The sequence below is a fragment of the Mandrillus leucophaeus genome, unplaced genomic scaffold, assembly GCF_000951045.1.
Source record: "Mandrillus leucophaeus isolate KB7577 unplaced genomic scaffold, Mleu.le_1.0 Scaffold67, whole genome shotgun sequence".
In the NCBI taxonomy this organism is placed as follows: domain Eukaryota; kingdom Metazoa; phylum Chordata; class Mammalia; order Primates; family Cercopithecidae; genus Mandrillus; species Mandrillus leucophaeus.
The window spans coordinates 4,866,873-4,876,157 of NW_012107252.1; the positions used below are offsets into that span (position 1 = coordinate 4,866,873).

At 42.3% G+C, this 9,285-nt stretch overlaps 1 protein-coding gene across 2 annotated transcripts in view; it reads right to left on the reverse strand.

Annotated features, from left to right (window-relative positions):
* Positions 1-9,285, reverse strand: part of TESK2 (testis-specific kinase 2) — a 180,379-nt gene that overhangs the window by 22,648 nt on the left and 148,446 nt on the right. The window lies entirely within an intron of this gene.

Here is a 9,285-nt window from a genome sequence, read left to right on the forward strand (position 1 = left end):
GCAGAAGAGTCTATGCGCATTAAAGAAAAAAAAAAAAAAAAAAAAAAAATTAGCTGGGTGTGGTGGTGTGTGCCTATAGTCCCAGCTACTCACAAGGTTGAGGTTGTGATGATCACTTGAACCTCAGGAGGTCAAGGCTGTAGTGAGCCATGATTGTGCCACTAGATTCCAGCTTGGGCAACAGAACGAGACCCAGTATATTTATTTATAGATAATAATAGCAGCTGTTATTTATATAGTACTTAAATTGTTTGAGGCACTGTTCTGAGAGTTTTGCATATATTATCTCATTTAATCTGCACAATAACCCTGTAGTTATACTGTTACTTTTTTTCCTTTTTTTTTTTTTTTCATGTCAGACAGGCAACATGCAGACATTAATAAGGTTTGAGGGTAATAAACCTCATACATGCACGTGAAAATCCAATAATCATGCTATGGACTACAAAAGGACTATATACTATTACTCCTATTTTAGAGAAGGCATTTAGAAATTAAGCAACTTGCTTAAGATTATCCAATTATTAAGTGGCAGAGACTGGCAGACTCTGCAGTCTGGCTCAAGTCCATACTCTTTACCACTACGTTGCACTGGAGAGTTAGAGACCACAGCATCTGAGTCAGAGAGCCTCATTCAGCACAGGAGCTCAAAAATGAATTTACTCAAACCTTATATGATGTATTATTTCCCTCCTCCTCCCAAGGGAGAAAAAGACAGAAATTCCTCTGAGCCTAAAATTTGTATCTTAATACATATTTTGGGGTACTATTGAATTTACAAAGGACTAAGGAACTTAATGGGATAAGAGGAGAAATATCTGAATTCTAGCCCAATCCAGCCTCCTAATAGCCATTTAACTTGGACAAATCAACTAATAAGGCTATCCATCTTTCACTTTTCTCAACTATAAGTAGGTATGATAATCCCGGATTCACCTAATTTGCAGTGTTATGAGAATCTAATAAAATACATGAAAGTCTCATGCCTGTAATTCCAGCACTTTGGGAGGCCAAGGCAGGCAGATCACCTAAGGTCAGGAGTTCAAGCCTAGCCTGGCCAACATAGTGAAACCCCATCTCTACTAAAAATACAAAAATTAGCCAGGCTTGGTGGTGGGTGCCTGTAATCCCAGCTACTTGGGAGGCTGAGGCAGGAGAATCGCTTGAACCCGGGAAGTGGAGGCTGCAGTGAAGCGAGATTGAGCCACTGCACTCCAGCCTAGGCAACAGAGTGAGATCTTGTCTCGAAAAAATATATGTGAAAGTTGGCCAGGCGAGATGGCTCACGCCTGTATTCCTACCACTTTAGGAGGCCGAGGCAGGTGGATCGCCTGAGGCTAGGAGTTCGAGGCCAGCCTGGCCAACATGGTAAAACCCCATCTCTACTAAATATACAAAAATAAGGTGGGCATGGTGGCAGATGACTGTGATCCCAGCTACTCGGGAGGCCGAGGCACGAGAATCGCTTGAACCTGGGAGGCAGAGGTTGCAGTGAGCAGAGATCATATTACTGCACTCCAGCCTGGGCAACAAAAAATAATAATAAAATAAAACATGTGAAAGTGCTTAAAAAAAAAATTAAATGTCATGCACCAAAAAGAACCAGTTGGGGGCAGCACCATGCAGCACTTCAGATCCTTGGAAGCGTCGATGGGTTTTGGCAAGGCAGAAAGAATGACTAAAAATAAATCTTCTAACTTCTCAAAAGGGAAACTTGTTGATCTGCTTCATCCTGCTTGATAATCCATCTTTGAAAATCTTAAAATAAGGCATAATGACGGCATAAGCACAGCGCCTTGCTCTCTTCATTCTAGTTGAATCTGCCTAAGGTTCACATTTGAGGTGCCCATTTGCTGAAAAGAAACTGAGCTTGTGAACTTCAAGTTATAAGTGGGCAGTGAAGCTGACGTCTCATCATGCAGGCAGGTTTCTTTAGCTCTGAAAGTCAAAAGGTAGGCAGTGGTTCACTTCTTTAGCATGATGACAGTGTGATATGTCGGGCCTGTCTTCAGGAGCCACTCAGGTTTCCCAACTGAGTGCCAGGCAGAAGACACTATAATGAAAAGACTGTATGTGCACTCTCTATAGGCCAGGTGAGGCCAGGACTCTTGGCTCTGGGAAACACTTGTTTACTCTGTTCAGCAATGTCTTTGAAGGCCCTGGAAATCCATATGCAAAGCCAGAGGGTGGAGAGCACAGGAAAAGGTGACAAAAGATGAGGAATCACACTTGGCTAATAGATTCTGGCTTTTCCAGGCAAGATGGAAAAAGCACAAACCAAGGATCAGGGAGGAAAAACAAATGGAATTTGCTTTTATAACCCATTTCTCTTGCCTGCCTTTGGTGAATAAATTAGTTGGGCTGATAAGCCTCTAGGCCCTCAGAAACCACTTCTCAATGTTTCAAGACCTTTACATGTATGAGAAAAGGAAATTTAAGATCTGCCAACAAGGAAGACTTCTTTTTTTTTTTTTTTTTTTGATATGGAGTCTCACTCTGTCACTCAGGCTGGAGTTCAACGGCGCCATCTTGGCTCACTGCAACCCACGCCTTCCAGGTTCAAGTGATTCTCCAGTCTCAGCTTCCCGAGTAGCTGGGATTACAGGCTCGTGTCACCAGGCCCACCTAATTTTTGTATTTTTTTTAGTAGAGACAGGGTTTTCCCATGTTGGCCAGGCTGGTCTCGAACTCGTGACCTCAGGTGATCCACCCGCCTCAGCCTCCCAAAGTGCTAGGATTACAGGCATGAGCCACCGCACCCAGCCAGAAGATTTCTACACAGTCTCTGTGCCCATTAGCTGGAATGTTCACTTCTCCATAAGCAACTCGCAGTGCAGACTCAGCTGGTGTGGCTTCTAAACAAATCCCTCTGCAGGAAGCAGAGACAAGAGCAACTGTATTAGCATGTTCAGCTTTCCCAGACAGGGACAACAGCTGTTTTGCTTTCATTTTCAGCTAGACCACTCCCTCGGTCAGCCCTATAAAACAACCCAAGGCATTGGTAATACAGTTAATTATTACAGAAGTTTTAACATTTTAAATTGTTGTTATTTTAAGCTTTTAAGTTAGAAACTATAATACAGCCAATAAAATGTGTTACAGGTACTTCAATACCTCTCAGTGGCTGTTACCTTTTTCTATACCAATTTTAACTATACCAAAACCTGCCTAACTTCCTCATGGTCTAATAAAATAACAGAGTTTCTTGCATTTCATTTGTGTTTGATACTTAGTTTCATTACATATACACAGCCTTTTCCTAGAAGGCACTCAGTAACTTTTAAAAGTGTATTGGTAATTCAACTATATTATGTAAATAAACCTTTATTACTAAAATGCAAGAAATCATATGCCAACATCTTTTTAATATCACCAAAGGGACAGAGAAGTGGACATTCAGTTCTCCACTCAGGAATATCAATTCAGGTTATTTCTACAAACATTTATTGAGCACTCCTTCCCCTACTGCCGCTTCCATATGAGAGTAAGAACTTGTCTCTTGGCCAGGCACAGTGGCTCTCGTCTGTAATCCCAGCACTTTGAGAAGCTGATGTGGGAGGATCGCTTGAGGCCAGGAACTCAACACCAGCCTAGGCAACATAGCAAGACCCCCCTCTCAAAAAAAAGATGATAAATTATATGTTATATGTATTTTACCACGATAGAGAGAGAGTGTGTGTGTACACAAGCGTCCCCATAGTTCTTTAGTCCCTTCCACTATGTAAGGACATAGCAAAAAGACAGGTATCTATGAACCATGAAGTAGGCCCTCACCAAACACTGAATCTGCCTGTGCCTAGATCTTAGATTGCCCAGACTCCAGAAGTGTGAGAAATAAGCTTCTGTTGTTTATAAGCTACCCAGTCTATGATATATTCTTATAGCAGCACAAATGGACTAAGACAACTGCCTAGGCTAAAGAGTATAGGTTCTTCCCACATATTCCCTATAGGGTCTGGTGGGTACCAATTCAGGCACAGACAAGCACATAAACACATCCATACAGAGAATATTCTGGACTGGCTCTAGGGAATATGTACCTCTCTCTGAGGTAAATGCACCCAGGACTCCAGTTCCCAATTCTTGCTGATTCTAGTCAGCTACAGTAGTCTCAACCAGTCATAACTATTCAGAACATAAGACAAAATAGTAGCTTTAAAAAATTTTGAATTATCAATGCACTGATACCTGCAACCAAATAAGCTTATCTCTGAACAGTGGCTCAAAGGCATTCAGAGAAGGTCTGGAGAAAATATCAACTGTAAGAATTATTATTCCCTTTTGAAAAATCTACCCAACTGGCCAGGAGTTAGGGCACTTACCCAAGGAAGATAACTGTGCTGCCATCCAACTAGCAGAGATAATTTGCTACCATCTAATTAGCAACATGGTACTGAGAAAGATTCATCCATCATTCTATTCACCTACCCAAACACTGAAAACCTACAATGTGAAACACAAAGATAAATGGGGCCAGTCTCTGCCCACAGAGACTAGTCTAGCCTAGATGGTCTAGTAGAGATGCCATACAATCAACTAACACTTTTTTTTCCACACAGGAGAATAACATGATCAGATATGCTACATAGAAATATCATTCTAACGGTAGTATAAAAATTGTATGAAAAGGTCAGAAACTGAGGCTGGGAGAAGAGTTAGAATAACCAAGGCCTGAATAAGACAATGGCAGCAAGAATGGAAAGGAGGTTAATATCTAAGAGACATTAGAGGTAGAATCAACAAGATTTGGTGTTTGTTCAAAGGCAAGGAGTAACTGAAGAGATAAGGTATAAATACAAAGTCAGTCTAGTATGGTGTTTAGCTCACAGTACACAACTCATTCTCCCAATTAACAGTATCTTTTTACATTTTATTTTCATTTTTTACAACAGGTAGAACCCACTATCAATAACTTACCATTCTCACCCCTCCCTTAGGCTATTCCGTTAGCTTTCTAACCTGTTTCCTTGCCCGCTTTTGCATCTTGAAAAGATTTAGCCCTCATTCCAATCCATTTTTCACAATATAGCAAAGACAGTCTTTCTGAAATGCCAACCTGAAGCCACTCTCTTGTTAAAATTATTCAGTGACGCTCTATTACTTGTAGGATAAAACCCACAATCCTCAGAAAGGCACACAAAGCCTTTCACTCCTGCTTATAAAAGTCTGACTCCTGGCCGGGCGCGGTGGCTCAAGCCTGTAATCCCAGCACTTTGGGAGGCCGAGACGGGCGGATCACGAGGTCAGGAGATCGAGACCATCCTGGCTAACACGGTGAAACCCCGTCTCTACTAAAAAATACAAAAAACTAGCTGGGCGAGGTGGCAGGCGCCTGTAGTCCCAGCTACTCGAGAGGCTGAGGCAGGAGAATGGCGTAAACCCGGGAGGCGGAGCTTGCAGTGAGCTGAGATCCGGCCACTGCACTCCAGCCTGGGGGACAGAGCGAGACTCCGTCTCAAAAAAAAAAAAAAAAAAAGTCTGACTCCTGCTCACCTGCACATTTGTACACATTGCTGGTCCCTTTACCTGTAATATCCTTCCCCTTTGCCCACCTAGGCCTGGCTAATATTCACTCATTGTTGAGGATTTAATTCCATTTCATGGTTACCCATAGGCAGGGTTGGGGATAAGAAAGATAGTCTATGCAAAAGGAACACAAAGATAACAAAGCACAGAGATGAGTAATTATTCTTTTTTTTCTGTATAAGTAGGGGAGAAAGGATGAAGCTACAAAGTTAAGATGGGCAATATAATATAGTGGGGACTGCAGTTAGACTGGCTAGGATTGAATCTCATCTCAGACTATAATAGTTGCAGAGCCCTGAGTTGGTTACTCAGTTTGTTTAATATACATCTATAAAATGGGAATAATAATAGTGCCTAACCCACAGAGTTGCTGTGAAGATTCAGTAAGTTGATACACGTAAAATGCTAAGAATAATGTCAAGGAAAGTCCTCAATATGTCAGTTATGACTATTTCTATTATTATTATTTTGTTATTAGTGCAGAAGTTCTGGAATACCAAGATGAAGCATCTACAGTTAATTCAGTAAACCACATGGGCTACTGAAGGTTTATAGGTAAAGGTATAATATGATCTAATGAGGGTTGAATTATATCCCCCCAAAAGATGCATGCAAGTCCTAAACCCTGGTAACTATAAATGTGACCTTATTTGGAAATAGGGTCTTTGCTGATATAATCAAGTTAAGATGAGGTCATATCGGAGTAGGGCAGGCCCTTAATCCAATATGACTGGAATTCTTATAAAAAGAGGGGCAAGAGATACAGGCACACAGGGAGAATTGTCATGTTAAGATAGAGGCAGAAATTGGACTGAGACATCTACAAGGCAAGGAACACCAAAAACCTACCAGAAGCTAGGAAAAGGCAAGGAAGGATCTTCCCGTAGAGCCTTCAGAGAGAACAGGGCCCTACCAACACTTTGATTTTGGACTTCCAGTCTTCGGAACTCTGAGATAGTAAGTTTCTGCGATGTCACCCACATTGTAGTGCTTTGCTATGGCAGCTCTAAGAAACTAATACATGACCCAAACTGCCTTTTAGAAAGATCATTCTGGTAGCAGGATAGAGAAGGAACTAGAGGCAGGTTTGGAGGGTACTGCAACAGCCAGATGAGAGGTGACCAAACATCTAACAGTGCTATTTATGGGCAATAAAAAGTTGGCTATAGTCAGAATATAAAGCTTTTTAGCAACTAAGTGATAGATATGAGAAATAAGGAAAAAAGAGTCAAAGACATCTCAGAGATTCCAAATTGAAAGGTTCAGACAGCAATGGAAAAATATTTCAGAATCTTAAACGACTCGATGTGCCATCAGTAAATCAGAAACCTGTCATAAACCAGTATCAATGTCAAACAGCCAAATCAGTGGCTTGTTGGCACTCTACTCTTTGGAGGGGCTCTTTACAAAAAAGGGTTTGGGCCCCGACCTAGTTTTCACTGTAGCCCAACAATGCTTTTGTGCTGGCCACTGTATGTTTGTTGGTAGGCTTCAAACACAAAGGCTAGCCGACATCCCATCCTGCTGGCTTGGGTTAAAGAAGAAAAGAAAGCTTTGTTACTGCTCTGGGTAATTCCAGGACAGACATCCCAAGAGTGCCCTGTGGGAGGCTTGTGCTCCAAAGAAGCCTCCTGTTCTCAGCTCAAGAATCCACAGCCACTACAAGCGTACATCCGTATATCTGCCAAGGACTGAATTTGCTTACCACTCCAGGAGGTTCACCAGGGCTTGCCTAACTGAAACAGTCAGTAGTAATGAGCTGACTCAAAAAGAAAAAGGGAACACTAGATCAAGCCACAGAGTAAAATGTTCTTAATAACCCAAAATATATTTCAGAATATTTAAGTGTTTAACTCTTGGCCTTCACATATGCTTACTGAATACCCTTCTTTATGCCCTCCTTCATGGCTTTGCTAATTCTTATTCATCCTTCTTATTTATTTATTTATTTTCATTTTTATCTTATTTTTTTGAGTCAAAGTTTCCCTCTTGTCACCCAGGCTGTACTGCAATGGCACGATCTCAGCTCACTGCAACCTCCTCCTCTTGGGTTCAAGTGATTCTCTGAGTAGCTAGGATTATAGGAGCTGTCTCTTATACACATCTAGATGTGTATAAGAGACAGGAGTAGCTGGGATTACAGAGGTGCACCACCACACCTAGCTAATTTTTGTATTTTTAGTAGAGATGGGGTTTCACCATGTTGGTCAGGCTGGTCTTGAACTCCTGATCTCATGATCTGCCCACCCTGGCCTCCCAAAGTGCTGGGATTGCAGGCGTGAGCCACCGCACCCGGCCTAATTTTGTATTTTTAGTAGAGACGGGATTTCACCGTGTTGGCCAGGCTGGTCTCAAACTCCTGACCTCAGGTGATCTGCCTGCTTCAACCTCCCAAAGTGCTGGGATTACAGGCATGAACCACCACACTGGGCCTTATTTATTTATTATTTTTTGAGACGGAGTATCACTCTGTCGCCCAGGTTGGAGTGCAGTGGTGCGATCCCGGCTCACTGCAACCTCCACCTCCAGGGTTTAAGCAATTCTCCTGCATCAGCCTCCTGAGTAACTGGGATTACAGGCACGGACCACCACACCCATCTAATTTTTGGTATTTTTAGCAGAGACGGAGTTTCAACATGTTGACCAGCTGGTCTCAAAACTCCTGAACTCAAGTGATCTGCCTGCTTCAGCCTCCCAAAGTGTTGGGATTACAGGTGTGAGCCGCCACGGCCAGCCACTTATTCATCCTTCTGAACTCATGGAAAGCATTCCTTGATACTTCATCCCATTCTTTGTGCTAGGCTGGGCACAGTGGCTCATGCCTGTAATCCCAGTACTTTGGGAGGCTGAGGAGGGAGGATTGCTTCAGCCCAGGAGTTTGAGCCCACTCTTGGTGCCACTTTAGCATCCTGCACATGTTTCTACTATTGTTCATCACACATCACACTGTAGTATAACATTTATGGCAGGAACTAGGTCCTGCTCAATTTTGTAAGCCCCTTTGTAAAACTCAGTGAAATTGTTGAACAAACAAATGCATAAGTAAGTGCATTTAAATAAATGGAGGTGGGTTTTAAGTTCCCTCTTTTATTGGAAGCCCCACCCCCCAATTTAATCATTAAAATGTAATTTAAGATATAAAAGAGAAATGTGCTTTTAGAGGAACTTTCCAATAAATATCATGCAAAAACAAATATTTAATAACGCTGGCTGGGCGCAGAGGCTCATGCCTGTAATCCCAGCACTTCTGAAGGCCAAGGTGGGCAGACTGCTTGAGCTCACGAGTTCGAGACCAGCCTGGGTAACATGGTAAAACCTTGTCTCTACAAAAAATACAAAAATTAGCCGGGCATAGTGGTGCATGCCTGTAGTCTCAGCTACTCAGGAGGCTGAGGTGGGAGGATGGCTTGAGCTGGGGAGGCAGAGGTTGCAGTGAGCCAACATTGCAACACTGCACCCCAGCCTGGGCATTAGAGCCAGACCTTGTCTCAAAAATAAATAAAATAAAATAAAATAAAATAAAATATTCAGTAATGTCTACTCAGACAAAGAAAGGCTCAGGCAAGACTGAGTCTGATCTTCTACATTGAGGAGACCATGTTGATTAGTGTTACGTTCAAAAAAACCAATTCCGAAGTAATGCATACACAGCTGAAAGAAGGAAGTATTCCAGCTGCACCCACCAAGTTTTCTATATTTCAGTAAATGGCATCGCCATCCACCTAGAGACTGGGCATCATTTGGTTCCTCATTCTCCTT